A 25,860-nucleotide genomic window follows, 5' to 3' on the forward strand; every position below is an offset into this window, starting at 1 on the left:
TGCCGGTAACATATTTTGCATCTACAGTAAAACTGTCTTGTAAAACATCTTTCTTTTAGCGAGACTGTGCAAGTGTGTGCGAGTGTGTATAAGTGGGCTCTTTAGTAATAAACCATGGCAGGTGTTGAAGAAGCATTTTGGCCGGATGAGCAGCTACTGGCCGGCTGTTGAAGGCCCTGATTGGCTAGAGCGGGACAGTGAGACAGCTTCACCACATAAAGTTACCGTAGCATAGAAAGATCACCTTACTCGTTTCGCGGTTGCTTTTCTGTGTCACAGAGGTGATATTTTAGCACTCAGTAAACTGCTGATGAACAGTGAAGGCCAGTCAACATCTATGAGTCCATGAGAAACCAACAGCAAGGGTGGATAATAATCGCAAATGACACCCTGATCCCTTTAAGGACATTAGTGTTGAGCAGGAAATGAGACATCCGTTGGGCCAAATGATTCCCACCATACAGTGTTCCAGTCAGGGGGTGCAAACCTGAAGGGGTACTTTTTCCTTGTCTGATAAAAAAGAACTTGTCAGTCACAGTGTGAAAGGAAATGTATTGCATGGGCTACTTGTTGACAAGACAATATAGGGTAACCAAAATGGGTAGGATTCCTGTTTCCTCAAAACTTTCCTCTAGAAGCCCAGTTTTGAACTATCAGATGTTGTTGCTGAACCAGTAACTTTTTCTGGCCATGGTCATGGTGGTCAATGAAGCAATTGGCCTACAAAATATTATGGATCAAATTAAGCCAGAAAAGGCTTGCAGAAGCAGACGAGTTTGGTTCAGGAATGTAGGCTACAACACTTCTACAGGCAATTCCCATTAGGCTAAAGCCCTATTCACACAGGATTACTGAGTAGTCAGGTAATGGAATTTTTGCTTTGCAGGACAGCAAGATTTCCAGCTGGGAAACAAAATGTTTTCCGGGTTATTTAAAGATCCTCTGACCATTGTCCTGTCCAAATGGACATTCTAGGGTTTAGTGAGAAATATATTTGTGTTTCGAACAAAAACAAAGAACAATAATTCTTAAAAAGCATGCATAAATTAAGTGAAAGTGAACAGAGTGGTTTCTTTTACAGCCTGCACTGTATGCCAATGATTTGAACATCGCCAAATGTGTCAGTAAAAAATACTGAGCCCTTGTAAAACCCTTACTGTTAATAGGCAATAGATGACAAAGCAGCAGTCCATGTTTCCAGCTGAGTTCATTAGGAAGTTTCCTTTCTCATCCACTGCCTCAAAACACATCAAGTGTGGGTGTATCACTCCAGAAGGCTGTGGGCATTTAGGACTTCTAGTGCACGCTGCTGTAATAATAATCACACACTTCCTTAATTTAAATATTATGGCGACAGACACTATACATTTGGGAGTCAATTTACAGATATTCTGGGGTGATAATTGCATAACCAACTTTCTCCAGCAATACTAGTCCCACTGCGATTTATGGTCAGAGTTACTGTTGCCTTTCTTAGAGTTAACGAGGGAGATTAGCAGGGACAGATCTAGGCCACAAATGAATTGGTTATTTTTTCTGAAGGCGACATGTCTCTGGTCACCTCAAACAAATATTAGGGTTCAAGACAATAATCCCTGTGTGTGTTAAAACATATTCAATGCCCACCAGATTTATTGGCACCATAGCTATAAATGAACAAACGGCATTTTTGTTTATGAGCTTTATCTTACACCCCAAGAATCATATGAATCATTTAACATTTAATTGAGTGAAAATTGCTCAAGAAACAAATGGTCATCATGAAATATTTGTTTTTGAAAACATTGTTTGTGGACTCTCCTCTCCAGCTCAGCCCAAACATTTTCAATGAGATTTAGGTCAGGGGACTTTGATGGCCATAGGGTCAAAAGCTTGACCCTATGGTCAGTGAACCATTTTTCTGTGAATTTGATGTAATGCTTTGAACTGTTTTTCTGCTAGAAGAAACAGCAATATCCCAGTTTCAGCCTCCTGGCAGAAGCAGACAGGTTTTGGCCTAAAATCTCCTGGCACTCGATGGAGTCCATGGTGCCATGTATCTTAACAAGGTTCCCAGGGCCTTTGGAAGTAAAAAGAAAAGCTCCACTACCACAATCACATATTCACCACCATACTTCACAGTGGGTATTAGGTTATTTAATGCACAACCATGGCTCTTTTTAAACCAAACCAACCTCTTCCAAAAAAAAATTTTTTTGTCACACAATGTGTTATCTATTTCTTTACCACTGGCTGATTTGCAAAGATCAACAAAATGCAGTCTCATTTCTTTAGAGTTTTTTTTTGTCCTCAAGTCGATGGATGACTATTTTATGAGAGTTTAGCCTGTGTGTCATCTCAAATTAATACCCCAGTGAAACAGGATATAAAGAATGACCACTTGAGAGTTCCCAAAGACCAAGATCAACTTGAAAAATGCTAAATCTTAATCAGAATAAACATTTATTAGACTTTGTTCATACAATTTTCCATGTTACATGTGGCACGCACTAAAATGAGTGACACACATTATTGAATCAAATAATTTCTACAACGATATTTTGATTTCTTTGAACACTTTTCACTCAGATGTTCGTTTCGCATGATTTCTGAGACAGTAAAATCCCAATGACCAATTCTTCAGTCTTTATTGTTCATATTGTTCATATACGGTGCCCTCTTGCTTCATATTCATTATGAAGCAAGCTAGTATGAGGATACAAGTAAAGTGTGCTTATCACCAGACCCGTGACAAGAATGGAGAGTAGCGGCTGATAGATCTGTTCATTGTACCGAAAGCTGGATGAGCTTTCTTCAGCACACAACACACCTCCGTGTCCCCGCATGAGAGAGTAGTGATGAGGTTTCAGTCTTTGGATGTGGCTCTGTACACCTAAACGAGACATCTTATTTAGCAAGTAGAAACTTGTTCTTATCGCTTAAAGAAATTCAACCAGGATCCAATCCGTAATGTACTTCAACGTGTACTTGGCCTTAGCACGGTTGATTGAGATTAATAAGGTGTAGGAAATAAAATAGCAAATGGACTGTTATTATTCAGCTTTTTGTATAGCTGTATTATATACACATTTCTGGTACATTATTTCGGTAAAACAATGCCCCTTTTCTCTTAATCTCTGCAATGTAAAAACACAATTTCACTTTTCTTCATTGAGAATGAGTGACTGAAAGAGAAGAGAGAGGGAAAAAATAAATCCAGATATAAGCTGACTAAAGAAATCCAGACATAAGCTACAGTACCTTTCTACCAAAGCTTTGCTTTTGTTCTGGTAAAAATACTTCATCAACTTGGCTTCCTCGAAGGGATGTCTGAAGCTCTTCCCTAATTATAAACATCAGTACCGACCCAAACCCCACACGCTTCTCCCCAGAACAGCCAGACGTCTGTTAAACATTTGAGCTTTGGTCTAAGCAGCCTACCACCCCACTCTCCTTTTGTAACACTGTAGCTGTTCGCGAGTGAGGGCTGAAGGCTTGGCTGAATAATGAACAGGGGCATGCTGGGTAAATGTGGGCACAAACACATCCCCTGGTGTTCCTCACCTTCCAGACGGCTGCATTAGAGGGACTGTCTGTCTTCTCCGGAACAATGCCTTCCCACTCTGATGCCCCTGCTGTTCAGTGCTCCCTCTGTTCGACGATCGTGTCTGGGTGGGACATGTCGGATCTCTGACAGACGGAGCGAGAGATACATTTTTAACTTTTTGTCATACTTTAATAAGCTACCAACATTAAATCAACATTAAATCCCGATTTCATCCCCCTCCCCCAAAATAAAACCACCACAACCTTTAAACAAGCGCAACAATTAGGCAACATCCAACCATACACAAATTTGGTAGTGTTAATTTAACACTGCTCAGCCTGGATGCGTGCACACTGAAACCATTGAAAATTCTACTACTGTAGTGTTAAACCCAGTGCTTGACTTGGGCCGGAATGGGACTCCTAATTTGAGGCAAACAGCATTCCGGTTGCTTTTAAGGTCAAAGAGCCATCTGGGACTATCTGTGTGATTTGTCAGTTCCTGCTATTATTTTTTCAAGCGCTGGTAAATCGTATACAAACATTTTTCCAGAGTGCCTTGTCTTTCAGGTGAATTGTGAAGTAGATTCTCTACATATTTTTTACTGACTATCAGTAAAATGTTAAATCAACTAACCCATGCCCTTACCTTAACCTTTATCTTAATCCCAATTCTAAGCCTAACATTCCCCTACCCTAAAGTTAATACTTAACCTAGCCCTAACCTTAATTAACCTTAGCAAGTAGTTGCTTATCAGCAGATAGTAATAATATCAAGAAACATCCAAAAAGCAATCTATAGAACATCCACTGTACACATGGATATTTGGACTACTGTACACATGGATATAATGTGTCACCAAATGTTGCATTCCCAGATGAAAAGTCTCCGGGCAAATGTGTTGGAAATGAATCAGTGGTTTTAATATATGAATCAAGAACACGTAATCAAGAAAAATCCCAAAATCACAGCATCACTCACTCATTTTCTTTGTGCCTACGACATCAAATCTCTTGAGCTAAAGGATCAATGCTTTTGATGACATGGCGAATTAATCAAACAGACCTGAGCCACAGAGGATGAGCACGGTGGAGCGTGTGTCATTTGGTTAGAGCTCAAAGTGCTTTAAACAGTTTCCTTCATCACCTTTCTGTATTTCAGCACTGCACACGACATGCACTTTAAATGTTGGGAGAGCCGACTTCAAAAGCAAATTGTAGCCTAGTAGTAGTGTGGGTAATAAGAAAAAAAGAGCGAATATGGAGTATTTTCTCTATACTCTGTCCTGTGCTGTGGGCAGCAATTTCACAGTAGCCAACTGGCTAAAAATAATGTGACTAGCTGTAACGCCCACAAGATACACACACTGGTACATAAGGGATGTGACAGCAAAAGCAATTTCCAAATCAAAATGTAATACTATTACTTCCCATTGCAAACATAAATGCATTAAGTTCAACACCCAAGTTTGAATGCAACACCATCTAACGTTGAGGTTGCAACAGACAGAGATGATATAACACTACACAATGTTGAATTTAAGAATATAACAGAGAGAGACAGTAGCTACATAAATCCTCAATCGTAGTCCATACTTGGAGATGTTTTAGTCTGGTAAGCTATTCAGATAGCTCTGAAACCACTATCCCAAGAGAAGTTCAATGAATCTCCCCACAATTACCGACAAAGCTCCAGTACGTCTCTCGATTCACCTACATTTGTTGACAGCTTGGGTCATGCTAGACATTTTAAATGATTATGAAAGACAACTTCTACAACCCCTGCAATTGTTGCTTGTTTGCCTTTTTGCGGTATAACAGCTACTTTACTCTGGCACACATAGAAAACACTTGATAATTACTCTGCGAAACAGACACCTGTTTCCACACCCAGGTCAAAAAGACCCATTTAGCACCTTCCACAGGAGGTACCATGTACAACTCCAAAGGAGGTCCCGTACACCGCTTTCCACAGTAGGTCCCATATACCGCCCTCAACAGTAGGTCCCATATACCGCTCTCAAAAGTAGGTCCCAAGTACCACTCTCAACAATAGGTCCCACATCCTGCTCGTCACTGGACGCTTATCCAGCAGGCTCCACCTACACCCCTTCTCCCAGTCCCCCATGCCACAGATGCGCCATCACTTCCTTTCATGTTTTTGAGATTCCTCACCTTGACACTTAGATTACACAGCGCCTTCCCCCTACCTCAGCCAAGTCCCCCAGGCTCCCACAAGCACTGATGGTTCAACGTCAGAATATCAAACCTACCCCCCCGCCAGGCCCCAGTAAGAGGCAGAGACATGTGAGAGAGAGAGAGAGAGAGAGAGAGAGAGAGAGAGAGACGGACGGACGGACAGATGGAGAGGGTAAGACAGATGGAGAGGGTAAGACAGATGGAGAGGGTAAGACAGAGGGAGAGATATAACAACAAAGAACAGAGAAACGAGAAAAGAGAAATAAGAGCCGGATTCAACCTTCTCCCCTCGGGGTAAAAGTAAGATGCATGTTGCCCCGTGTGGACAGGTTTTACTCATCCTTTCTGTGTCTTATATTTCTTTACTTATTAATCTGTCTACTTTTCTCTTATGAGGTGTCTGGCCTAATTCTGTCAAGAGGAGCTGTGAGGTTGGAACTTGTGATGGGCTTGAATGTGGGCAATTTTAGGAGCAGCAGGGTTCCTCTAAAGATGTTGAATGTTCCTAGCAGGTGACTGGTTTTAGAGCAGTTCTTGGAACTGTCAGTTATAGTAACTCTATAAAGCAGGAGAGGAGTTGTTCACGATTGCCTCTCTGGCAACAGAGGAAGTCCTTATAAGGGGGTTTTCAGGCAAATGCAGACAAGCCTAGCAGATGCGGAAGAACACACGCACAACACACACCCATATATTAGTGCGCACAAGAATGCACACGGGCACGCGAGCCAACATTCCCATTCAGATGCGAGAACACATGCGCAAACCCACACGCACGGGCTTCACTAATCTCCCTCTCAGAAGCGAAAATAGTTCCTGCTTGTGATTTGGCTAAGATGGAGGGATGAAAGAGAGAGCTCCAAGGGAACACCATTCCTGGTAAATGTGTGATAAAAGCATGTGTCTGCCTGCAGGGTCCTGGAGCTAGCTACGCAAAACAAAACAAAAGAAGATGCCATTTACAAGATGCTTTTATCCACGCTGACTTATAATACATTCAGTATATCTTTATTTTTTTATTTTTTTTTTGTAATCCACTTTCTTATTGTTTCATGTATTTGTTTCTATTTAAATCACATTGTACGCAATGCATTTGAGTCAATGAATCTGAGCATTGATTTGGAATTCTAACCCGTTTTAAACCATGTCTTTGAGGTACAGATGTCTGGGCATTACCATTGGATTAGTCTATTTCAATTAGTGATTAACGTGGGCTGAACAGGAGCTGTGTTTTGTGAGACACGGCTGGTTCCCAAAGGAGCCTGGAGGGGAGTGTTTTTACAAAAAAGTCTGAATGGTTTGAACAACAAGAAAAAAAAAATGATGAAAAGATTTCCATGGAAAGCTGAAACACTCACGCAAACATATTCCAAGCTACACAAGATTAGTAGAGTAAAGTAATATTCTAAATTCAATCATAGGATTTCCCAGGATATACTGTCTATGCTAGTGTATTAAGCTCACACGTGTTTTCTCTAGGATTTGTTAAGAACATGCTTCGCTTTCTCCGCTGAGCTTCAACACTGTTGTTGCTTGCTCCTTGGGGTTTCAGGCTGGATGTTTTGTAAAAGCACTTTTTGACAACTGCTGATGTAGAAAGGGATTTATAAATAGATTTGACTGATACACACTTACATGGAATTGTCAGTCAGCTGCACTTGCCAAACACCTTGCAACATGGAAACTGCTGCAAAGTATTATCCAGTGTTGGAGCATAATAAGCACACCTTTACCAAGCCCATAAGGAAATACCAAGGCAGTGTTTGTAATGTAATTTGTCATAACCAACTTTGGAAAAAAGAAATCCAGGTTTTACTCACTTCCCATTATAATGATCAACAGAAAACAGGTTGAATATGTAAAGTGTAGGGGAAAACTGTTTAACGAACCGTCTTCATGCATATTACCAATGACCAGAGAACGTGCAAAATTATCAGCTGTGATGATCAAGGAAGAATTAAAACATTAGTATTCAGTATTGGTGATAGTATATTGTTCCTCTTATAGAAACCCTTAAGACAGTACTCACAAATGTTAGCGTATTAAGAAAAAGGATTTCAATCATCCCAAATCTATGAAGGGAGCTCATTTTGCCTGCCAAGATGGATAAACATTTCCGAAGCATCCAGTAGGCTATATACTTTTTAATGTATGTAATCAAGCACTCCAAATTATTAGATTTTCTGATGAAGTTGAGATCATGTGTCCACTACTTATAATCCCACAGGAAGAAATACAAAATCCTCACTTTTTTCACCATTTATGTGTCGGGTAATCAACATGCTCAAACACAATCTAAGAAAATGGCCCTGAGAATCCTTGCACCCAACAAATCTAAGGATGCTGGGAAAAGTAGCATTGACAGCATAGCTCAGTTGATTAATGCCGACCTTGCTGTTCTGGAAACGTGTGGGACATATGTGCCAGGAATCCCAGAGACGTTACAATACATGTCGCACTGGCATCCATTTATGGAGAAAGCATTAACCATCAGCAGTTTGAAGGCTTCGTATTTGTTTTAGACCAATTCTGATGAAGCAATACAGGCATAGTAACCCGGGACGAACTCTAGGACAAATTTCATAAAAAGCTAATGAGCTTAATGAAGTCGGTTGATGAACACAAAGCGGAGGCAGAGGGCGCAGAGGGCGCAGAGCAGCGCCGTGTTATGACAACAAGAAACGGCATCAAATTAATATCTGCATTCAACTCTGGAAATGTCCATATGGTTGGTGTTCTCCAAATGCAACGCATTATCTGCTAGAAGGTTGAGTACCATATGAGACCATGCAAGTGTTTCAATTTTTTTTTAATTAAGGGATACTTTACCACTCAGAACAATATTAACCCTGCTGAAGTGTGGTCCACATATTAAACTGGACAAACCTGGTACCACCTCCAGACGACAACACAGTCAACATGCTTCAACCAAATAATTCAAGGGCATGATGTTTGTTAAGACTGCTGCCCTTGATGAGGGGTGAAAAACAACCCCCCGTGAAGATGCACACTGGAGATTACTACTAGAGATGAGAGACATCGCTGAGATATCTTTTGCCTAGAAACTGTCAGAGGGCCATGTTAGCCTGCTGAAAACGTAAAAAAAAAAATTAAAAAGAAAACATGTTTTTCAGACAAAATATTAAAACCAAAGCAAAACTTTCGCTTATGTTATGAGCAATACCTAAGGCTTATGGGGCCACTGCAGGATTGTGGGTGCATATGTTACAAGGCTAAACAGCTTTGCTTTAATTGCGTAATCCATGTTGTGAACAACTTCATAAACCCATGACAGACTGTATCTATGAGGCAGAAATACCATCAAGCTTACAAGCAATCAACCTCAGGGTTTAAAGATTAAATGAACTTTTTTCTGTTACCGTTGATGTAAGCTTTCTATCTGATCATATCGCTACATAAGTATATCAAGTGTTTTTATATAGTTTTCTTTAAATTGAGTTAATTCTATGTAATGGCTGTAATCACTTGTTAAATCTTGAAACCAATCTGCTGTAAGGAGTCTGTCTCCACGTAGATTCTTAAACAGGTTTTAAAAAGACTAATCTGAAGTCGAGGATGACCTTATGCTCCAAGATAGGCAATCTGTAGGTCACAGTGTTTCTTATGTCTTCAAACACACAGATCTCTTGCAGCTCTGGAGCTGAATCACAAATGACTCAAGGTGTATACAGAAATATCCTATTTTTATCAGTTAAAATAAAAGTAAGGATAATCACTTTCCACAGCTTGAAATATACTGTGCTGTGCTAAAGTCTTAGCCAACTGTAATTCAAACTAAAGCCAATTATTTGGGTAATAAGTTTTATTTGTCAACAAATGTATAATTAATGATGTAATTTGAATTACGTGTTTGCAATACTAGGTTGAAGTTGCGACTTTTGTTTATAACACGCATATAGATTATTTAATATATGTTTAGATGATTTAATTTTCAATAGATGAATAGATGTTTGGCTCAGGGAAGGTTCACACTCGGCACTATATGGAACTTGAAAGCTATTCTTCAGGACCTTTCGGAATAGGAAACAACACCAAAAGAGAATAGTGTGTGCAACCTCTTTTGGGTTGGGGCTTCCAGTCTCTACCAAGGTATTGCAAAACTGTTCTTGCAGTTGTGTAACAACACACCGTGTCATGATTCAGAACAACTCATGAGGAATGTTTCAGTGCACCTTACATCTGTCATTATTCTTTCAGAAATGTAGGTTATAATAAACCCTAAGAACACAATGATATAAAGCCTCAGGAGAAAAACAGGCTGCCCTGGAAAAAGACGGTGTGGTTGTTTCAAGGAGCACAATACGATGATTCTTGAATTAGAATGAGCTGCATGGTCGAGTTTCCAGAAAGAAGCCTTTACTGCGCCAATGCCACAAAAAAGCCCGGTTACAATATGCCCGACAACACCTTGACACACCTCACAGCCTCTGGCCCACTGTAATTTGGAGTGACGAGACCAAAATAAAACTTTATGGTCACAACCATAGGCGCTATGTTTGGAGAGGGGTCAACAAGGCCTATAGTGCATAGAATACCATTCCCAATGTGAGGCATGGTGGTGGCTCACTGATGTTTTGGGGTGTGTGAGCTCTAAAGACACAGGGAATCTAGTGAAAATGTATGGCAAGATGAATGCCGCATGTTATCAGAAAATACTGGGATTCTCTTGGACTTTCCAGCACGACAATAACGTTAAGCACAAGGCCAAGTCTCCTGACCTTAACATCATCGAGATACACTGGGGAGATCTCAAACGTGTGGTTCATGCAAGACGACCAAAGACTTTGCATGACCTGGAGGCATTTTGCCAAGACGAATGGGCAGCTATACCACCTGCATGAATTCTGGGCCTCATAGACAACTATTACAAAAGACTGCACGCTGTCTATGATGCTAAAGGGGGCAATACACAATATTAAGAACTAAGGGTAGACAGACTTTTGAACAGGGGTCAGTTCATTTTTTTCTTTGTTGCCATGTTTTGCTTTATGATTGTACTATTCTGTTATGACCTACAGTTGAATGTGAAACCCATAAGAAATAAAAGACGTGTTTTGCCTTCTCACTCATTTTCTTTACAAATGGTACATATATTACCAATTCTCCAAAGGTATGCAAACTTTTGAGCACAACTGTATGTACTATTGACTGGCTGTGGTCCTCCAGATTTCTCAAAGGTACAGTCCGCAGGTCCAATCACAGCCTGCTTTCATGACCTAGCAACCAATCCTGGACCAGTTTCCAGAAGCCAGTCTGTTGCACAGTACCAGAAAAGATTATCCAATTATTCTCTTTCCTTATAGCAGAACGGGAACAGTCCCAACAGTACAATGTCCCATATTCTGAGCATTCTTTTTGTAAACAATATCTGACATAGAATCGCACAGATGGTTATCTTTTGTTGTTATATATATTCTCGGATACGCTATAATATACCCTCAGTGAGAATCAAAGACATTACATTGGCATTGATGGCAATCCTCTTACAAAGTAGGCCATACTGGACCAAACAAGCATGCTAGTTGGACAATGCTAAATAGTTTCATTGTTGGATGTTACATTCAGTAGTTTTCCCAGAGCAACATTGAAAATAATTAGCAAAAATTGTTTGGTTTGTTCCTCTCCCTGCGGACAGGGAATCGGACAACAGACGCTGGCCATGGTCAATGTGTGCTCTCTGTCTCCACTCCAAACACACAGGCTATTTCAGAGGTGGGCTCTATCCCAACTGTAAATTACTTTGGAGTGGAGTCAAGGAGAGAAAGAGGGTTGAGTGGGAGTGTCAGGGGGCTATATGTGGGTGTATGTTTGTCAGAGAAACAGAAACACACAAACAAAGAAAGAGAGAGACAGAGAGAGAGAGAGAGAGCACGTTTGGCTCAAGGTTGATGGCACCACGCAACACTTTCAATCTTTGTTTTCTCTCAGACACTGCAGTCAGTCACAACATAACAAAAAATTTACACAGAAAAATGCTTGCAGAGAGAACGATAGATAGTGGGAAATAGTCTACCATCTTAAATGATTGACCTGTTGTCTATTTGCATTGGGTTCAACGAACTAACCCAGTGACAAAAACATTTGATATGATAATGTAAGTGACAGACTACAGACTGTGACTCTTTAGTAATGCCAGAGTACAAAGGCTATATCCCAAATTGCATTGGATCCCAACTAGCTATGCTGTGCAGTTATTTTTGAGAAACATAGAGAAATATGCAGCTTCTAAATTGGGTTAAACACAGTAACTGCAATCTCACCTCCATTGCAAACATTAGCTTCTGTACTTATTTACTGGTCTATGTTGTGAAATATGGCTACAATATATCTTCGTTTAAAGAGAGAGAAACAATGCTCTAACCCAATCGTGACCTAACACAACCTTACAGAGTGAACAACCATCATTCATTTTTAGTGAGAAGCGTTGCTTCATGTAAGAAACACAATAATAATGTCAGAGGAACATATTTTATATAAAAAATGGGTTGCCACCATCCAAGATATAACCAAAGGGTTTTAAACTGGAGTACTTAGTAATAAAAGAAATGTACGTTTAAATGAAGACATCTGATTTGGCATACATTCTATGAAGTTCTATTAAGAAATAATGCTTTAAAACACTCACATTATAAATATCAGTAACATAGGGTGCAGCCAATATAAAATGCTACAGTCCCCCATCATCCCCATCATCTTCCGCTTATCCGGGGCCGGGTCGCGGGGGCAGCAGTCTAAGCAGGGATGCCCAGACTTCCCTCTCCCCAGACACTTCCTCCAGCTCTTCTGAGGGGACACCGAGGCGTTCCCAGGCCAGCCGGGAGACATAGTCCCTCCAGCGTGTCCTAGGTCTTCCCCGGGGTCTCCTCCCGGTGGGACGGGACTGGAACACCTTCCAAGGAAGGCGTTCCGGAGGCATCCGAAACAGATGCCCAAGCCACCTCAGCTGACCCCTCTCGATGTGGAGGAGCAGCGGCTCTACTCTGAGCTCCTCCCGGGTGACCGAGCTTCTCACCCTATCTCTAAGGGATCGCCCAGCCACCCTGCGGAGAAAGCTCATTTCGGCCGCCTGTATCCGGGATCTTGTCCTTTCGGTCATGACCCAAAGCTCATGACCATAGGTGAGAGTAGGAACGTAGATTGATTGGTAAATCAAGAGCTTCGCCTTGCGGCTCAGCTCTTTCTTCACCACGACCGACCGATACATCGACCGCATTACTGCAGAAGCTGCACCGATCCGTCTGTCAATCTCACGTTCCATCCTTCCCTCACTCGTGAACAGGACCCCTAGATACTTAAACTCCTCCACTTGAGGCAGGCACTCTCCACCAACCTGAAGTGGGCAAGCCACCCTTTTCCGACTGAGGACCATGGCCTCGGATTTGGAGGTACTGATTTTCATCCCCACCGCTTCACACTCGGCTGCAAACTGTCCAAGTGCATGCTGAAGGTCCTGGCTTGAAGGGGCCAACACGACAACATCATCCGCAAAGAGCAGAGACGAAATTGTGTGGTCCCCAAACCTGACACCCTCCGGCCCCTGGATGCACCTAGAAATTCTGTCCATAAAAATTACGAACAGAACCGGTGACAAAGGGCAGCCCTGCCGGAGTCCAACATGCACAGGGAACAAGTCTGACTTACTGCCGGCAATGCGGACCAAGCTCCTGCTTCGGTCGTACAGGGACCTGACAGCCCTTAGCAAAGGACCCAGGACCCCATATTCCCGAAGCACTCTCCACAGGATGCCGCAAGGGACACAGTCGAATGCCTTCTCCAAATCCACAAAACACATGTGGACTGGTTGGGCAAACTCCCATGAACCCTCCATCACCCTGTAGAGGGTATAGAGCTGGTCCAGTGTTCCACGGCCTGGACGAAAACCACACTGTTCCTCCTGAATCCGAGGTTCTACTATCGGCCGTATTCTCCTCTCCAGAACCCTGGCATAGACTTTCCCGGGGAGGCTGAGAAGTGTGATCCCCCTATAGTTGGAACACACCCTCCGGTCCCCGTTCTTAAAAAGAGGGACCACCACCCCGGTCTGCCATCCCAGAGGCACTGTCCCCGACTGCCACGCGATGTTGCACAGGCGTGTCAGCCAAGACAGCCCCACAACATCCAGAGACTTGAGGTACTCAGGGCGGATCTCATCCACCCCCGGTGCCTTGCCACCGAGGAGTTTCTTAACCACCTCGGTGACTTCAGCCCGGGTGATGGACGAGTCCACCTCTGAGCCCTCATCCTCTGCTTCCTCAATGGAAGACGTGACGGCGGGATTGAGGAGATCCTCGAAGTACTCCTTCCACCGCCCGACGACATCCCCAGTTGAGGTCAACAGCTGCCCACCTCTACTGTAAACAGCGTTGGTAGGGCACTGTTTCCCTCTCCTGAGGCGGCGGATGGTTTGCCAGAATCTCTTCGAAGGCCAGCCGATAGTCCTTCTCCATGGCCTCACCGAACTCCTCCCAGGCCCGAGTTTTTGCCTCCACAACCACCCGGGCTGCAGTCCGCTTGGCCTGTCGGTACTCGTCAGCTGCCTCAGGAGTCCCACAAGCCAACCAGGCCTGATAGGACTCCTTCTTCAGCTTGACAGCATCCCTTATTTCCGGTGTTTCCGGGATTGCCACCTCGACAGGCACCGGAGACCTTACGGCCACAGCTCCGAGCGGCCGCTTCGACAATGGCGGTGGAGAACATGGTCCACTTGGACTCAATATCTCCAGCCTCCCTCGGGATCCAGTCAAAGCTCTGCCGGAGGTGGGAGTTAAAGATCTCTCTGACAGGAGACTCGGCTAGACGTTCCCAGCAGACCCTTACAGTACGCTTGGGCCTGCCGAGTCTGTCCAGCTTCCTCCCCCACCATCGGATCCAACTCACAATCAGGTGGTGATCAGTTGACAGCTCCGCCCCTCACTTCACCCGAGTGTCCAAGACATGTGGCCGCAGGTCAGATGAAACGACAACAAAGTCGATCATCGACCTGCGGCCTAGGGTGTCCTGGTGCCACATGCACTGATGGACACTCTTATGCTTGAACATGGTGTTCGTTATGGACAAACTGTGACATGCACAGAAGTCCAATAACTGAACACCGCTCGGGTTCAGATCAGGGGGGCCGTTCCTCCAAATCAGAGAGGATGGAAAATGCTACAGTATTTATTCTAATTGTTCACAATGTGTCTTGATGTGTCATGACATGACATTAAAGCTTCAGGTGTACTGGGCCTTGAAATTCAGGCCTTGATCAATGTATCTACCACACATGTTCACAAATAACGGATGGGAGAAATTTCAATATCATGGTGCAACCTGTAAATATCATAGTTAAAGCCTACAGCTGTTGTAAAAGATAAACATATACCTTCTTTGCCTCATGACAACCTTTAATAGTATTATTAAAGACACTTGTGTCAAGTATGCCTTTTTTAAGTCATGAGACTGATGATGTCATACCATCTCCATAGTGAGTTAAACAAACATCAGAGGGGACAAGATCCTTTGAGGGGTTGGAAATATGACATGTTCTTTAGAATCTGGGTGAAGTGGAGACCAAACAAAAAAGGACAATTAAAATACAGAAATAAGGCATGGTTCAAGAGGCTCGATACCAACACATAGTTATTTCATTTTTCCAGATCTAGGCTTTTTTAACACAGGCTTTAATTTCTGCTTTCAGTAAGTTTGCTACACATCCTGAGAATATTGAGTGATTTATTTGGTTCAACATAGGCAAGTCAACCTGGCTTTTTGGATTGGATGTGTAATATGTGTTCCAATGTGCATAATCTGCAATAGTTTGGCTGACTTGAGCAAATGTGAGTACTCTTTGATATTGCACCATTCTGCCTTTCCAAGCTGGTTGAAATACTTCCAACTTGGTCATTTTCATTCCAATTTTCTGGAGGCTTACTTTAGGGCACTGGTATTTTCTGTATACAAGGGATGTAGTTTCTTGTCGCATAATTGTTTCGATTTTAGTGGTGCAACCACTAAATGTAGATACTCGAGCAGCCTGTTAAAGGATTTATCTGATCTGATCTGACATCCTTGGGTAACCGGAGGTGGAGTCTGGAATACCATCCATACATCGTTGGGATGTTAGAGAAACGTATACTACAGCTTTAAAAAGTACTTGGTTGGGGTACAAGGGTGTTAGCTGATAAGATGGCAAGGTGGTGGTTTGATAATCCAAGATTATGAGTAAAAACACTTACATCCACAATATCTACTCCAGATGTTGGACAAAACCCATTGAGTCCCTTATGGCTTTGGATTGTTATTGGAGTTTTCCACGTGAATATTGAATTCACCAAACCTAGAATATTACTCACCATTGGGGATCACTGTGACCCAGGGTCCTGTAAACAGCAGCATTGAAGAGCAATTGAGTAGCCTGATTAGCTTTCATTTCTAGAACTTCAAAAGACAGAAACCCAGTCATATGTTTGAGAGTAAATTGATATTTGGTATTGTAAATATTAGCAACATGTACGCCTTTAAGGGATCCATGCGGATATGGTCTATAGTGTAACAGGAGAAGAGGCCCCATTTAGGGCAATACATTAATTAGGCCTAAACCAAGTTTCACACAGGCCACACTTTATGATAGTTAACTGAGTGTGATTCCTTTTGAGGGCTCTACCTTTAAGTAGTCCCATGAGGTGTGGGGTATTATAATATATTTGTCTGCTAAGAAAGTTTGAGAGGTTTCTACTGGCAGGCCATACGACTTCTGAACTCTTGTCCTGTTTCGCCACCTACACTCTATGACTTTGTAAAAATAAACATAAACACTGTGAAACTAATTGTGTTAATTATCTGTACAGATATGATAATTTTTTGTAGTAGCATTATTGGTATTTGTATGATAATTCAAGTGTAAATAAGATCCATAAATCCTGATTTGGAAAGAGCATGGTGTTTGTAATGTATGTTTGATTTTGGGAATCATTGCCTTGGAGGCCCATAATGTAAAAGCTTGAATATGCATTCAATCACTACTGTAACTTGTCTGGGTAAAATGCAATTCAGTGTAAGATGCACATCAGTCTTGTCTTCAATAGGTCCAGCAGTGCATTGTTCCACTTCAAACCTTGTGCATTATGTGTTCATGCCACTGGACACAGAAGAAATGCCAGGCTGGTAGAAATTGGTCCTGATTCTGGAAATGAATCACCATAGCTAACACTGAAAAGAATTAGAGACCGGAGATAAAACGTGCCAAACAAACAAGCAAACGAGTGTGTGCCTCCTCTTTTCAGAGATTACAAATTTTCCCCCAGCACCTGTGCTAGCTCAACAGAATGGCAGCAGGAGAAAGGCAACATGTGGGCTCTAAAATGAGCCATCCATCAGCTTCAGTTGCCCAGTTTAGAGTGGCATGCACTGGCATTCATTTCTGACAGCTGACGAATCGTGGCTGGTTACGAAAAACTGTTTTCCGAAAATGTTGAATTGTTTCTCGAAAACACACCAATGTGCATTGGAAAACATTCAAAAAACCACAACTTTATTACTCTATTAGTCTGTTTTTCCCTGTCTCTCTCTCTGTGTATATGTTTGTCTCTTTCTTTCTCTTTCTCCTTTCATTAATAGTCTAACTCTCAGTTTCTCTCTCTCTCACTGCAATTTTCCAAAATAGATAACAACACGACACAAGACAAACAAAGACACACACAACGACACATACAAGGAATGCACCCAAACAGAAACAATGTGTTTATTATGTGAAATTATGTAAGACGTGGTCCTTGACCGATTTAAGACAACACAAGAGCATATTCATAAATTAATATGAATCGATGAATATGCAACAGCCTATTCATTTGAACACCGTTCTCTTTTCCTAAGGATACAGTTCAGCATCCAAAGCACACCACACATAGCAGACTGTAAATTATCAGCAATAATAATACATACTGTAGGCTTATATGTATTCTATTAAAGCTTTGCATGTCTTTAGCTCATTTCATAAGGCAATGTTTCACTAACCTGGAATCCTTTATTTGAGTCTACATCCTTGTTTCCAAAAAAGTTGGGACGCTGTGTAAAACGTGAAGAAAACCAGAATGCAATGATGTGTAAATAATATAAGAACTATAGAAAATTATACCAAGACAATGTATATAAATCTTGAAACTGAGAAATATATAAACATATTTTTTTATATCAAAAATGCTGGGACAGAAGCACCAAAAGGCTTGAAAAGTTGTGTAATGCTAAAACACTAAACCTGGTGGAATATCACAGAATTAATTATGTCAATTTGCAACAGGTAAGTAAACTGATTAGGTATTAAAAGATAATTCCAGAGAGGATTGGAAGGGGTTCACCACTCTGTGAAAGAGTGCACAATTCAAGAATAACGTATCTCAACATGAAATTGCAAAGAGTTAGGGAAACTCATCATCTACGATACCTAATATGATTAAAAGATTCAGAGACTCTGGAGTGCTCTCTGTACGTTAGGGATAAGGGCATAACATTCATATTGGATTGCCGTGATCTTCAGGCTCTTAGGCAGCAATGCATTAAAACAGACATGATTCTGTAGTGGACATCACTGCATGGGCTAAGGAACAGTTCCAAAAACCATTGTCTGTGAACACAGTATGGCGCCGAAATCCAAAAATGCAAGTTAAAACTATACAATGCAAAGAAGAAACCCGATATAAACAACATTTATATAGCGCCTTCTCTGGGCCAAAGCTCATTTGAGATGGACTGAGGCGAAGTGAAAAACTGTCCGGTGGTCTGACAAATCAAAATCTGTGCTTCTTTTCAGCGAATCAAGAACACTGCATCCTCCGGGCTAAAGAAGAGAAGGACCATCCGGCTTGTTATCAGCACAAAAGCCAGCCTCCATGATGATACTGTATAGGGTTTGCATTAGTACACAAGGCATGGGTGACATGCACATCTGTGAAAGCAACATTAAAGCTGAACAATACAGTGGGGAGAACAAGTATTTGATACACTGCTGATTTTTCAGGTTTTCCCACCTACAAACCATGTAGAGGTCTGTAATTTTTATTATTATTTAAAAAATCCAGAAAATAACATTGTATGATTTTTAAGTAATTAATTAGCATTTTATTGCATGACATAAGTATTTGATACATCAGAAAAGCAGAACTTAATATTTGGTACAGAAATCTTTGTTTGCAATTATAGAGATCATATGTTTCCTGTAGTTCTTGACCAGGTTTGCACAAACTGCAGCAGGGATTTTGGCCCACTCCTCCATACAGACCTTCTCCAGATCCTTCAGATTTCGGGGCTGTCGCTGGACAATACGTATTTTCAGCTCCCTCCATAGATTTTCTATTGGGTTCAGGTCTGGAGACGAGCTAGGCCACGCCAGGACCTTGAGATGCTTCTTACGGAGCCACTCCTTAGTTGCCCTGGCTGTGTGTTTCGGGTCATTGTCATGCTGACGGCGTAGTGTGTTACTAATGGTTTTCTTTGAGACTGTGGTCCCAGCTCTCTTCAGGTCATTGACCAGGTCCTGCCGTGTAGTTCTGGGCTGATCCCTCACCTTCCTCATGATCATCGATGCTCCACAAGGTGAGATCTTGAATGGAGCCCCAGACCGAGGGAGATTGACCGTCATCTTGAACTTCTCACCAAGCTGCCTGCCTATAGCCCATCCCAGCCTTGTGCAGGTCTACAATTTTTGTCCTTACACAGCTCTCTGGTCTTGGCCATTGTGGAAAGGTTGGAGTCTGTTTGATTGAGTGTGTGGACAGGTGTCTTTTATACAGGTAACGAGTTCGGACAGGTGCTGTTAATACAGGTAATGAGTGGAGAACAGGAGGGCTTCTTAAAGAAAAACTAACAGGTCTGTGAGAGCCGGAATTCTTACTGGTTGGTAGGTGATCAAATACTTATGTCATGCAATAAAATGCTAATTCATTATTTAAAAATCATACAAAGTGATTTTCTGGATTCTTTTTTTAGATTCCGTCACTCACAGTTGAAGAGTACCTATGATAAAAATTACAGACTTACAGACGGCAGTGTATCAAATACTTGTTCTCCCCACTGTATACACTGAGCACCATAATTCATTGGACAGTGACAATTTCTTTGTTATTTTGGTTCCGTACTCTAGCACTTTGAGTTTCAAAGGATACAATGAGATTGAAGTGCAGACTGTCAACTCTAATTTGAGGGTATTTTCATAAATATCGGATAAACCATTTAGAAATGAAAGCACCCTATGTACATGGTCCCCCCCATATTAAGGTACTAATATTAAGTATTTGTTTAATTGGTTTCACAGATGTGTGTTATTAGGCAGGTGTATTAATGTGAGTTCATTAGAGAATGCAGGAGAGCTGTTGATGAATAGTCTTGATACTAGACTTCACAATTGCCTTTGGAGGATGTTTTTTGGGGTGTGAAAAAATAAGGAAGACCGCAGTGTCGATGTTGCAAATGAAGCTGGCCATCAAAAGGCTCAGAAATGAAAATCAATCAATCAGGAACATTGCCAAAAACCTGGACATGACCAAGTCAACAGTTTGGTTAATCATTAACAAGAAAAAAACACCCGATAAAAATTACGGTGAAAAACACCACCCTGACAACAGCCCCACAGATCAAAAACACTCTCCTGGATGCAGGTGTAGATGTGTCAAAGTCTACCATATGTAGAAAACTACACCAGCAGGACTACAGAGGTGTAGATGTGTGAAAGTCTGCCATACGTAGAACACTACACCAGCAGGACACTACAAGATCCAAACCACCGATTAGCCGGAAGAACAGAGAGGCGATATTACAGTTTGCTAAAAAGCACCTAAAAGACTTCTGGAACAAAGTATTGTGGACAGATGAGACAAAGATTAACATGTACCAGAGTGATGGAAAAAGGAAAGTGTGGAGAAAAAAAAAATGCCCATGATCCAAAGCATATCACCTCATCCGTGGAACATGGTGGAGGGGGTGTTATGGCTTGGGCCAGAGTGGCTTCCAATGAAACAGGTCACTTGTCTTCGTCAATGATGTGACTGCAGACAGAAGTAGAACAATTAATTCTGAGTTCTACAGAAATATTTGATCTGCTCAGATAAAACCAAACTCCTCGGATGGCACTCATCATGCAACGAGACAATGACCTTGAAAATACTGCTAGAGCGACAATTCAGTTCTTGACGGCCAAAAAGTGGAAAAACCTTTTCCTTGATCTGAATCCAACTGAACATGCATTTTACATGCTGAAGATGAGACTGATGCCAATACGTCCCGAAACAAGCAGGAACTGAAATTGCTGCAGTACAGGCCTGGTAGAGGCCATTACGTTAAATTGTCCAATGTTTTTTATGCATAAAATGGGGGGCGACGACTATGTGTAAAAGTTTCGTCCAAAATGGTTATTAAAACTGACAGTCTGCATATCAACCTCATTGTCATGGTATTCTTTCAAACTCAAAGTGCTAGAGTACAGAATCAAAAATAACAGAAAATGGTCACTGTCCAGTGAATTATGGTGCTCACTGTATATAAGTTTAGGAGCAACATATGCTGCCATCTAGACTACTTATTTTCCAGGGAAGGCCAAAGCACATTCTGCATGTATTACAACAGAATGGCTCCGTAGTAAAAGAGTCCGGGTGCTAAACTGACTTGCCTGCAGTCCAGACCTGTCACACATTGAAAACATTTGGCGCATTATGAAACGAAAAATATGACAAAGGAGACCCCAAACTGTTGAGCAGCTGAAATCCTATATCAAGGCTAAATGGGAATAAAGTTTCTAAACTACAGCAATTGGTCTCCTCAGTTCCCAAATGCTTACAGCTTATTGTTAAAAGAAGAGGTGATTCAACAATGTGGTAAACAGGCCCCTGTCCCAACTTTTTGGAAATGTGTTGCTGGCATCTAATTCTAAATGGCCAAAGTGTTTAACCAAAAACCATATCATTTCTCAGTTTCAAATGTGTATTTTTTGCACTATTTTCATTAAATTTAGGGATTAAATGATTTGCGCAGAGTCCAAACTTTTTGGGAGACAAAGTTGTCAAAAACGATTGGAATCTGCCTACTGTGCAATAACAATAAGGCTTATGGTGTAGTTTAAACTTAGCAGAATATCTCCTGCCTTAAGTCAGAACAGACATTCACCCTATAGAGATCTTTACTACGCTTCACATGATGGTGGTGCTACCGTACATGGATATTACCCCATCTGTTGGTAAGCAGTATCATTCTGTATCAGTTGTGTAAAGGTATAGTATGGCCGTAATCCTAGACCACTATGGGAAGATCTTCACCTCTGGATGTAATTGGGTGATGCAAAGCTCTCCCTGTATTTCAAACCGACGGTCATTACAGGTATTCAGTGTGAACTCCAAGACCCCTCAAGTCACAAGGCAGGATTGTCATTCCCCAAAAAGCTCTATTTGCCTGTGGAAATAATTGGGCGATACTGACAAAAGGTTCTGTCACAAAGTTGTATTCCAAAGCTGGAAAAGGTGTAATATGTGAGTTGTAAGTCACAAGGCAGCAAAGTTGTGCCCCAGAAAGTTTTTTTTTAAATAATTGGGTGGCAGTTGACTACAAAGCTCCGTATCCATCTGTTGGTGAGCAGCAGCATCATTCCAAGTGATTAAATTAGCGGAGGGGAGAAAGTGTCTGCTCGCTCCAAACCTCTGTGACTCAGTCTCTGACAGGGTTTAGGCTTCTTACTGCTGACTGATTGTCCCCTGACAGACAGAGCCCTGCCCAAGTGCTCCTAGCTACCGCTAGGCTCCAAGCTCACTGATAAATAATAGTAGGGAGCAATGAGCATAGACAGGCAAGCAGGAGGGATTGAGGTTATCTGAGCCGCTCCTCAAAGAGTCACAGCTATTTATCAGTGTCAGAGCAGAAGGCCAGAGCCAGACACAAGCAAACACACACACACAGCCAAAGAAATAGTGATAGTAAAAGCATGGTTGCAGGCACAAACACACAAACACACACAAACACAGGGATAATGCACAAACACACATACACACAAACACACCCACACAGGGATAATGCACGAACACACACACACACACACACAACCAGACCACAAATATATTGAAATAGTACACACACAAAATGTATAAACGTATAAACACTAAGATAGAACACAAAGGAACAAATTTAGAAGCATTTGAATACATCCAAACCAACACACCTTTTTCTTTTCTAACAACAGAAGAAAAGGACAGAAGAGGACAGATGCCTACAGAGTGAAAACATGGGCCATAATGACTCCACCAACAGCCCCATATCACCAAAATAAACAAACAGAGACAGACAAACCTCCTACAGATACTATTATAATCACAGTGTCATTTTGTCTCATCCATCCCATCTCCCTCTCACAAACGCGGATACTCTTTACATAATCATGCATAGCCTTAAATATTACAGATAGCAACACCCCCCCCCCCATTCCGACCTGCGCTGAGCAACAGCGGTTTGATGACAGAGCAATTTGCTGCCAGTCAGTGACAGCTCAATTCTCTCTGATACACCCCTGTCCTCCTGTCTCTGTCTCTATATGTCTTCGTCTGGCCGCGGGGCTGACAGCAACACAATGCCACAACAAGCAATGAGTCTCCACTCTGTCACGCCAACACACACTCCTGACGAGAGACAGTGCACACACATGCGCGCGCACACACACACACACACACACACACACTAATACGCAAATAGCACTTGGGAGCAGATATGGAAAAAAGACGTTTTGGTCACACATTAATGGCAGAAGATGGAGAGAGAGAGGGAGTGGGAGGGGGAGTGATGGGGGAGAGTGGGAAAGCAGAGTGCTGATTGGAGTGTAAGTGTTTGAGATTTGTGTGGATGTAGATGTAGTCCTGGGAAGAGTCATTTGTTTCGGTGGAAAGATTTTGTGTGTTGGTGGAGGGATTTGCTCCGGGGAGGGAGGGATTTGCTGCCGGGAGGGAGGGATTTGGTCCGGGGGTGGAGGGATTTGGTCCGGGGGTGGAGGGATGTCATTGGGTCACTGACACCACTAGAACACAGAACGACTAATAACAAGGAAAAGAAAAGAGAACTAACAAGGAGAAAATAAGGGGTTAGTGGTCGTGTGATCCTGTGGTCCTACTGGGCCGAAACATTCGGTAATTCTTTCTTGTAATTAGGTAGTTGGAACACCTAGGAAAGTCTAGGACTAGATCCTAGCTGCCCATAAAATTGCATTAATTAAAAATTAATCTAGACCAACTCTCCTAATATGAGATGCTTTATGAATTCTGATCCTTGTGGGTAGGATCTGGGGAATACATCACCATCCAAAGTTTGGGGTCACTTAGAAATGTCCTTGTTTTCCATGAAACATACAGTACATGAAATTAGATTGAATTGGAGATATAGCAAAATGAAAGGGATATAAGTCATTAACAAGGTCAGAAATAATTATTTTTAATTGAAATAATAATTGTGTCCTTCAAACTTTGCTTTCATCAAAGAATCCTCCATTTGCAGCAATTACAGCCTTGCAAACCTTTGGCATTCTAGTTGTCAATTTGTTGAGGTAATCTGAAGAAATGACCCCCCCATGCTTTATGAAGCACCTCCCACAAATTTGATAGGCTGGATGGGCACTTCTTACGTAAATACGGTCAAGCTGCTCAAATAATAGCTTAATAGGTTTAAGATTCAGTGACTTTGCTGGCCACTTCATTATAGATAAAATACCAGCTGACTGCTTCTTCCCAAATAGTTATTTAGTTTGGAGCTGTGCTCTGGGTCATTGTCCTGTTGTAGGAGGAAATTGGCACCAATCAAGCGCCATCCACAGGGTATGGCATTTTGTTGCAAAATGGAGTGACAGTCTTCCTTCTTCAAGATCCCGTTTACCCTGTACAAATCTCCCACTTCACCACCACCAAAGCACCCCTATGTCTCTCAAACTAGACACTCCAATGTATTTATCCTCTCGCTCAGTTGTACACTGAGGCCTCCCACTCCTCATCTATTCTGGTTAGAGCCAGTTTGCGCTGTTCTGTGAAGGGAGTAGTACATAGATTGCATGAGATCTTCAGTTTCTTGGCAATTTCTAGCATGATAAAGCCTTCATTTCTCAAAATAAGAATTGATTGATGAGTTTTAGAAGAAAGTTCTTTGATCCTGGCCAATATAAGCCTGCAGTCAAACCCACCATTGCTGATGCTCCAGATACTCAACTAGTCTTAAGAAGGCACATTTTACTGCTTCTTTAATCAACACAACCATTTTAGGCTCTGCTAACATAATTGCAAAAAAGGGTTTTCTAATGATCAATTGGCTTTTTAAAATGATAAACTTGGATTAGCAAACACAATGTGCTATTGGAACACAATCAATCAATCAATTTTATTTATAAAGCCCTTTTTAGTTTAAAACGGGAGAAGACTGGGAAAATTCAGAATATGCATTCCTCATATCAACAACGATTTATAGTGGAGAAGGAGAACTTTGTGGGGAAGGAGAACTGACCCAATCCCCCAGCACAATAGTATACCAGTGCAAGACCTAGGAACTGAGACGGGGGGGTCCGGCGACACTGTGGCCCTACCCGGGAGAAGCCCCGGACAGGGCCCAACAGGCAGGAAATCAATCCACCCACATTGCCAGGCATCAACCAAAGGGACCACCACCAACCGTAACCACCCTGAGTATTGCCAGCAGAGTACAGCCCAATTGCACAAGTGCGCAACAGAGAGACAACAACAAGCCAGTGACTCTTCCCCCAAAAGGCATTGGTCTGATGGTTGCTGATAATGGGCCTCTGTATGCCTATGTACTATAGATATTCCACTAACAATTTGCCTTTTCCAGCTACAAGAGTCAATTGCAAAATTTTCAATGTATTTACACTGTATTTCTGATAAATGTCATGTTATTTCAATAGACAGAAAATAGCTTTTATTACGAAAAATAAGGACATTTCCAAGCATCCCCAAACTTTTGAACGGTAGTGTTTGATCTTCCAGGTTGCAAAGTAACGCAACCCCATATTGGCCCTTGAGGGTTGGTAGTTTAACAACCCGGTCCTGAAGCAAGTAGAGATATTGCCAGGGGGTCACAACACTGGTTCGGTCATCATCTCAGTCTGGCTACTGTTAGCACATA

General features: G+C 42.0%; 1 long non-coding RNA gene across 1 annotated transcript in view; it reads right to left on the reverse strand.

Moving 5' to 3' along the window:
- Positions 1-2,657: 2,657 nt before the first annotated feature.
- LOC109616872 overlaps positions 2,658-25,860 on the reverse strand; it is a 28,691-nt gene continuing 5,488 nt past the window's right edge. The window contains exons 3-4 of the long non-coding RNA XR_002198156.2: positions 3,544-3,669; positions 2,658-2,872 (exon numbers count right to left, since the gene is read on the reverse strand). This is a non-coding gene — a long non-coding RNA (uncharacterized LOC109616872). The remainder of the gene's footprint in view (positions 2,873-3,543; positions 3,670-25,860) is intronic.

This window comes from Esox lucius, chromosome 18 (genome assembly GCF_011004845.1).
Source record: "Esox lucius isolate fEsoLuc1 chromosome 18, fEsoLuc1.pri, whole genome shotgun sequence".
NCBI classification, from domain to species: Eukaryota; Metazoa; Chordata; class Actinopteri; order Esociformes; family Esocidae; genus Esox; species Esox lucius.